Raw genomic sequence first — 9,128 nt, 5'->3', positions numbered from 1 at the left:
CCTAATACTGATGTTAGTGGCAAATTGTCTCCAAAGGGCCATCTAGGATTAAGCTTCATCTTAACACCTTCTAACGTGATGCAATGCAGCTTGGATCCAGATACATTATGATGAGCCTCCAGCTTGCTACCCTTAATGATTAATGCAATAATGCATTCCTAAACAAATAAATAATTCCCCCAATCCAGTTTGAACCCACTGACTGTTTTTTATTTGAGAGATAAAATGGACAGGAGTCTTATATTTAATATCAAATTGAATATCAAATTCGCTCTTATATATATTAAGAACCAAAAGTAGTATATCTTTTTGTGCATTTTATAAATTTATATAGATGTGTGCAGCTCAAAAGTATCATACCCTGCTTTTTTTCTTTGGTGATCATATCCTACTTTTAATTCATTGTATTTTATAGCACTATAAAACTAATAATACTTGTTTGTTTGGAAATCAGAAGGCTTTTCTAGAGTTAAGAAGAAGCAGGCCGCGACGTGGGAAGATTTGGAACAATGCACACGCGAACCATGCATATGGTCCCCCATGAATGTATTGCAACATTATGCTATATGCAAGTATGATTTACAAGTATTGTTCTTCATAAGTGTAATATATTTTTGTGTGTGTGTGTGGGGGGGGGGGGGAAGAGAATGATGTATTCATGTAAGGCTTTTGTTTGTATTCTGTAGAGATATTATAGGAGATATTATAAGATATGTAAATATCCTGTAATTAGTATATAGGATATGATGTGATATGATTTCATATTAATGAGCCATTAATACCTAGGCTCCTCTAGTGTATATAAATACCCAATCGAAGTATCAATAAAATACATAATTTTCATTCTCTAAATTACATGATACCAGAGCCAGTTTACTAGGGTTAAAAGAAACATTTTTTTCTGGCCTCCAGCGTCCGTCACTGTTCACCAGCGCCGTCACTGTTCACGCGGCTACCAAACGATCAGCTTTCCAGCCTCTACAGTGAACACGCGCCGGCCAGAGGAGGTCGCAGGGGTCCGATCGGCCAGCCACCGGAGTCTCGTCGTCGTCCGAGCAGCGCGTGGCCTTCACGCGCCGTCACCCTGCGCGGGTACTGTTCACGCGCCGTCGCGTTTTGCAGCGTTTTCCGGCGTCTTCTCTCGATTTCCGGCGTCTTCTGGTGTTTTCCGACCCATCCCTACTGCTTCTACCTTCTGGGTCACATTGTTTGTTATGATTCAGAGCAATTTTGGCTTCCTAAACAAGCGTTGACACTCTGGTTTGTGGTATTCTAATCTATTTTTTATTCTGTGGTCCCTAGTGTGATCCACTTGGCTGATTAGTATTTTTGTGATAATTATTATCCTAATGGGTGATAACAAGTCTGTTATTTCTGAGATGGTTCCAGTAGTCACTAAGATTACTGAACACAAACTAACTTGGAAAAATTATCTGGATTGGAGTAAGACTATTCGTATTTATTTTCGGAGTATTGAGAAGGAAGATCACTTGACTGACAATCCTCCTGATGAAAAGGATGCCTCTCGCAAGTCATGGTTAAGAGATGATGCACGGCTTCTGTTACAACTTCGTAACTCTATTGACAGTGAGATCATGCCTTCTATTACTCATTGTGAATTTGTTAAAGAGCTAATGGATTATTTGGCACTCTTATACTCAGGAAAGAACAACATCTCTCGTATGTACGAGGTCTGCAGATCATTCTATCGGTCCGAGATGCCAGTTGACCGTTCCCTCACAAATTTCTTTATGGATTTTAAAAGCACCTATGAAGAGCTCAATGTTCTTATGCCTATTTCTGATGACAGGAAAGTTAATGTGTCTCACCGCGAGCAGATGGCCACCATGAGTTTTCTGACTGCACTGCCATCTCAATATGCGGCTGCTCGATCACAAATTTTGTCGGGAGCTGACATCCCCTCTCTTGAAGAAGCTTTCTCTCGTGTACTGAGAACTGAACAAAACCCTTCCTCAACTCCCATTCCACCTACTAGTGCATTACTCAGTCGAGGCCAGAATGACAATCGAGGGCTCCCTAGTCGTAGTGGTCCGAAACCAGGAGGTGGTAATCAGGAGCCCAAGGAAGTGATATGTTATTACTGCAAGGAACCGGGACATACTAAACGCACATGTCGTAAGCTGCAAAACAAGCAACAACGACAGAGCTCTGCCCATGTGGCCACAACAACCAGTGACATGGTTACTATCTCAGCTACTGAGTATGCTCAATTGAAATCTGCAAATCCCCCCGTGAGCACTGCTAGTACAACAGGTAATGAGGCTACTGCCCTTGTCTCTTCTTCCTCCAAATGGATCATAGACTCTGGTGCTACTGACCACATGACAGGTAACCGTCATCTCTTCTCTAGCTATAATTCGTATGCCAACCCTTCTGCTATCACCATTGCGGATGGTTCCCACTCTCGTGTCCTTGGATCTGGATCTGTTAAACCTACTCCTTCTATTCATTTAAAATCTGTACTCAATGTCCCAAATCTTGCTTTTAACCTTTTGTCCCCTAGCAAGCTTACTCGCCAATTAAATTGTTGGGTCTCACTTTTTCCTGACCATTGCTTGATACAGGATCTTTTGACGAAGAGGATTATTGGTAGGGGCTACGAATCTGGCGGACATTACTTCCTTGATGATCAGGGGTCTCGTGCGGTGGCTTGTACTGGTGGTGTCACTCCATTTGAAGCACATTGTCGTTTGGGTCATTTATCTTTATCTTCTTTAAAAAAGGTTTATCCTCAGTTTCAGCATTTGTCGTCTTTAGATTGTGAGTCGTGTCAGTTTGCTAAACATCATCGTCTACCGTTAGTGTCTAGAGTCAATAAACGGGCTTCGTCCCCTTTGAGTTAGTGCACTCCGATATTTGGGGTCCGTGTCCAGTTGAGTCTAAAGGTGGTTTTAAATATTTTGTCACATTTGTTGATGATTATTCCCGTACCACTTGGCTATATTTAATGAAAAATCGTTCTGAGCTTTTCTCTCACTTTTGTACTTTTGTTGCCGAAATTAAAACTCAATTCAATACGCTTGTCCACACCTTGCGCAGTGATAATGCTAAAGAATATTTTTCTGAATCCTTTCGCTCTTTTATGCTTCAACATGGCATTCTTCATCAATCTTCTTGTGTGGATACACCGGCCCAGAATGGTGTGGCCGAAAGAAAAAATCGTCACTTATTAGAAGTGGCCCGTGCACTTTTATTTCAAATGCAGGTTCCAAAACCATTCTGGGCAGATGCAGTCTCCACAGCTTGTTTTCTTATTAATCGCATGCCCTCCTCTGTCCTTGATGGTAACATTCCCTACACCACTCTCTTTCCTTCCAAAGCTTTGTTCCCTATTGATCCTAAGATCTTTGGCTGTGTTTGTTTTGTTCGAGATGTGCGTCCCACGGTCTCCAAATTGGACCCCAAGTCTCTTAAATGTGTCTTTCTTGGCTACTCTCGAGTTCAAAAGGGTTATCGATGTTTTTCTCCTACTTTGAATCGTTATTTGGTTTCAGCTGATGTCACTTTTCAGGAATCTGTTGCCTACTTTGCATCTAATGCTTCCGCTTTACCTTCTCCACCGGCGGAGGAGGATACCTTTCTGGTATATTCTGTTAGTCCAAGCTTGCCACCAGCACCAGCTCCCGTACTGGCACCTGATCAACCATCTTTGTCTTGGGTCTACACCAGACGTTTGAAGGAAACTACTCCTACTATTGCGCCACATTCTGCTCCACCATTATTTGCTTCGTCATCTGATCCTGCAGCAAGCATCATACACCCTGAGCCTGACCCTACCCCAGGTCTAGATGCCGATCCCTCAATTGACTCTGAGACACCTCCTGTTCCAGCTCCAGATCCCTCTCTTGATTTGCCCATTGCCCTTCGTAAAGGTAAACGTACTTGTGCCCATCCTATTTCTTCTTTTGTTTCATATAACCACCTCCCTTCTGTTTCTCGTGCCTTTGTTGTCTCTTTAGATACTATTTCAGTACCTAAGTCCCTTCATGAAGCCTTGTCCCACCCGGGTTGGCGTACTGCTATGGAAGAAGAGATGGCGGCCCTTCATTGTGCTGGCACATGGACCTTAGTAGATTTACCAGCAGGAAAGAAAGCTATTGGGTGTAAGTGGGTGTTGACCCCTAAAGTTAAGGCGGATGGTACACTTGAACGCCTCAAGGCTCGCCTTGTCGCAAAAGGCTATGCTCAAAAGTATGGTATTGACTACTCTGAGACTTTTTCTCCCGTGGCCAAGCTCTCTTCTGTTCGTCTGTTTATCTCTATGGCCGCTACCTATAGTTGGGATCTCCATCAATTAGATATCAAAAATGCATTCTTGAACGGTGATCTCCTTGAAGAAGTGTATATGGAGCAACCACCAGGTTTTGTTGCTCAGGGGGAGCGTGGGAAGGTGTGTCGCCTTAAGAAATCACTCTATGGCTTAAAACAAAGTCCTCGGGCATGGTTTGACAGATTTAGTACTGTTGTGAAAAACTTTGGCTTGCACCAGAGTAAGTGTGATCATTCTGTGTTCTATCAGCAAACAAGTGCTGGCATGATTCTACTAGTTGTGTATGTCGATGACATTGTGATTACAGGAAACAATGCCTCGGGGATCTCATCTCTCAAGTCGTTCCTTAACTCACATTTCCAAACGAAGGATCTGGGTTCATTGAAGTATTTTCTGGGAATTGAAGTCATGAGGAGCAAGAAAGGCATCTTATTGACTCAGAGAAAGTATGTTCTTGATCTGCTGAAAGAAACTGGGAAACTAGGGGTTGCCCCGACCAGCTTCCCTATGGTCTATAATCCTCTGCTTGATGCTGATGGTAGCATACCATGTGAAAATCCTGATGAGGCTGCTAAGAGCAAGCCATTTGAAAATCCAGAGAGGTATAGGAGACTGATTGGGAAGTTGAATTACCTTACAGTGACCCGTCCTGATATCACCTATCCAGTAAGTGTCCTTAGCCAATTTATGGTTGCGCCAACTGTCCGACAATGGGAAGCCTTAGAGCATGTGTTACACTACTTGAAGGGATCCCCGGGTCGTGGGATATTGTACAAGAATCATGGTCACACAGACATTGAGTGCTTTTGTGATGCTGATCATGGTGGGTCGAAAGCCACAAGACGATCGACTACAGGATACTGTGTTTTTGTAGGAGGCAACTTGGTGTCCTGGAAAAGCAAGAAACAGAATGTGGTGTCACGATCGAGTGCAGAAGCGGAATACAGAGCCATGGCGCAATCTGTATGTGAGATAGTTTGGATATACCAGCTACTAAAAGAGGTTGGTCTTAAAACCTCGTTACCAGCAAAGCTGTGGTGTGATAATAAAGCAGCCCTACACATAGCTTCGAATTCGGTCTTTCATGAACGAACGAAACATATTGAGATTGACTGTCATTTCATCCGAGACAAGCTCAAGGAAAACTTCATCTCTACAGGACATGTTAGATCCAGCGACCAGTTGGGTGATCTTCTCACCAAAGCTCTCAATGGGGTTCGAGTTGAATATCTTTGTAACAAGTTGGGCATGATTGACATCTATGCTCCAACTTGAGGGGGAGTGTAGAGATATTATAGGAGATATTATAAGATATGTAAATATCCTGTAATTAGTATATAGGATATGATGTGATATGATTTCATATTAATGAGCCATTAATACCTAGGCTCCTCTAGTGTATATAAATACCCAATCGAAGTATCAATAAAATACATAATTTTCATTCTCTAAATTACATATTCCATTAATATACCCACATAGTATAAACCAACCCGTCGATATAAGTCAGATTTTAGCTAAATAATGTCATTATTTGAGTCACATTTCCAACATATGAATATTCACTCTTTATTTCTTTCTTTAAATTCAACGAAACTTTTTTCACATGGGCAAATTTTAATACTTAGTGTTTGGGAATCCCAGTGGTATATGATTTAGCAACTAATAAATTTTATTGTGACTCGTACTTGCAGATGGAGAATCGTGGTTCGCGAAGATCGGCAATCTAATTGTGCGTTCGCTGTGTAAATTAGCTTTCTTCCTACTGAATTTGCAGGTACGCCATGTGAACGCGCATGCAAAAGCATACATGTCTGCTTTATTAAATTAAAATAATATATACATAAGCACACGGATATGATTTATATATCTCTGTGTCTGCTATTATTCCCTGTGACGTCAGGCGAAACAAAGGATTACAGAGATAAGGAACGCAGACAAGAAAACAGAAGGTCATATCACCATATTATGTAAAGCTTATGCCTGATCTTTATTTCTCAGCATCCTAATCATTTTAGTGGTGCATTTTCACTAATGATTTTTCTTGTGCCCAATTTTACCCCTGGTGTTATTTCTCTTGCGCACAAAATAAAATGATCATAGGTAAAATTGCATCCAAGAAAGAGATTATTGATAAAATTACACCAATAAAAAGACTGGAGTGGTAGATGCGCCTAAAAATAAAATTAGAGATAAAATTGCATCATTATCCCATCATATTTCATTGAACTAGAGTCAGTTTGTCGCACAGCACATAAGGGAAACAATCGGACTCATCTAAACTAATTGGCTTAGATATGCTTTGGGCCTCAACTATAACACTAGTGGAAACCAAGGGCACACAGAACAATGATGACATAGCCATTGGATCTACATTGACTCTCCCGTTACACATTATACAACATGTTACGTTTAATTAGTTTCATCTCTCTTTAAACTGAGAAATGGACAGCGCAACAATTTTGGTGCGTTTAGTTTCTCATTGAAAACCACCAAAATGATATTTTTGTGGAAACATTTCTAATCTGAATATGTGGACCTTAAGTTCGTGTTATACATATATATAGATTGCATGACATCATTATCCTCTTTTAACAACCAAATTTTTAAATAAATTGTTGGCCAAAAATCCTGATTAAGAACATCATATCCCATTCTCTTTAATCTTCCTTTACCTCTCTTCATAAGGACTGAAAATTGTTTGATCCACCCTTCTTATTGTGTCTCCAACAACCTTTCTTTGTACATGTTCAAACTACCTCAAAAGATTTGAGAGAATAATCTCCTCAGTAGATATCAGGTCAACCATTCCTCAGATATACTCATTATGAATCTTCTATTTATTTGTGTATCTACATTAACAACTTCATTTCTACTAACCCAATTTTATGTTATCCCTTTAAAATCTTACATTCACTACCATAACGTATAATTGGTCTTGTAGTAGTTTAATAAAACTTTCCTTTAAGCTTATTAGGTGTTTTCTTTTATCACAAATAATTCTTATAGCCTTTCTCCGTTTCAACATCTCACTTGTATTCTATATCTAATATTCCTATCAATTTCACCATCTTGTGTAATTAATCCAAAATTTCTAAACTTTTTCACTTGCCGTATGATTGTTTATGCCTAAATTTCTAAACTTTGTCACTTGTATGATTCTTCACATTGCAAGTACACTGATTGTGACAAAAAAAAGTATCATTCTCATAACGATCTGGTTTCAAGACCCAATCAAATATTGATTATCACACTTTCGCCTATTTGAGTGACCTAAATATCAAGAGCGAAGGAAAACTATTTTTAAATTAGACATTAATAGAAGTAAATGATTCTTGGACTTCAAGGACAAAATGGGACATATGATCATTTATCCCCCTTGTATATATTAACATTTAATTTACATTCTCTCATAAATATTTTTAATGAATATATGTGCTAGTTTAGGATTCTAAAAGCACTTGTGTAAAAGCTTCCTCAGATCAAGAACAAGTATTTAATTCCATTAATTGTTCAATCTCTTGTTAAAATCAATAGAATTCAAATTTAAGTCCCAACCTTAATGTGACTATGCAAACTTTCAAAGTTAGCAAGTATATCTTTAGCTTACCAACAAAAACATCCATTCAACATGCAAAATTTAAGTTCTTACAAAATTTTACTGAAGCTCTACGTTTAAGCTAGCCCAGCCTTTCAAGCATTTCTCAAATGAATAAAACATCTAAATGGTGATCAAGCACTTAACTTGTTTCTAATTAAAATATTATAGAGCTGTTATAAGTGATGATTCGTGTCATGGTATATTTTACAGTTAAATATATCCTGTGCATTACATGAGTTTGATAGTTACATTCTTATGAGTACTTATGTAATGAAACTACTGAATAAAAGTAATTGTAGTCATACGCGAATCTATTGAAATTTAAATTTAAGGGAAAAAAAATACCAATAACATTGGTGGGTTAAATTCAATGGCTGAATACAAAAGTTTATTAATTAAATGAAAATATTTTATTTTAATTATGCATAATGATAAATTTTTTAAACAATAAAAATATTTTGCTGCAGCTGGCTGGGGGTTCTGATTCTTAGGAAAAGGGTTCAATGGGATGCGAATAATGAAGGAAAAGCACACATGGTCTGTTCAAATAGCAGTGGATTGCAGTAAAAATATTTGTTTAAACTCAAAGCATTTGTTCATAAAGCATTATTAATTTATCACATTATATTTAGAAAAAGTAATTAATCATTCTTGAACTCACCGTTGGATGACTTATTAATGATAAAATATTGAATAAATTAAATCAATATTTTTTAATATAATTTTCGGATTTTGACTGTGAATGATTGGATAGAGGCAGGGCCTATAATAGTTGATACACCCGTGATGATTGCTGCTAAGAATGTGTTACAGAAATGGTGGAAAAAATCCTAGAATTATTTCTATCTACAATGAAAGTTGTGAATGACAAGGGAAAGAACACAATTCTATTAGCGGCAGAAAAGAGGCAGACTAAGGTGCATCAGATTTTGTGTGAAAAAGAAAAGCTTGACAAAAGTGTATTTATTCAAGTGGATAATGATGGAAACACTGCATTGCACTTGGCAACCAAGGTTGGGGCCCACCTAAATTGGCAGACAACTACCATGATGGAGGAATTCAAGTGGTTTGAGGTGCGTATACATTTGCTATTAAAAGTTTTTTGGCTTCAAGTCAGAGATTATTCAAAATGTTAGATAAATAAACTTGGTGTATCTATGAATGGTGATGCAGTTTGTGAAAAATTCATTGCCACCTGAATTATGGGAAAAATATAACAATACTGGGAAAACTGCA

This window comes from Neltuma alba, unplaced genomic scaffold (genome assembly GCF_004799145.2).
Source record: "Neltuma alba isolate B1F8T4 unplaced genomic scaffold, ASM479914v2 tig00004532_pilon, whole genome shotgun sequence".
Lineage (NCBI taxonomy): Eukaryota > Viridiplantae > Streptophyta > Magnoliopsida > Fabales > Fabaceae > Neltuma > Neltuma alba.
The sequence above is the reverse complement of the archived record's forward strand: the minus strand, read 5'-3'. Positions refer to the sequence as shown.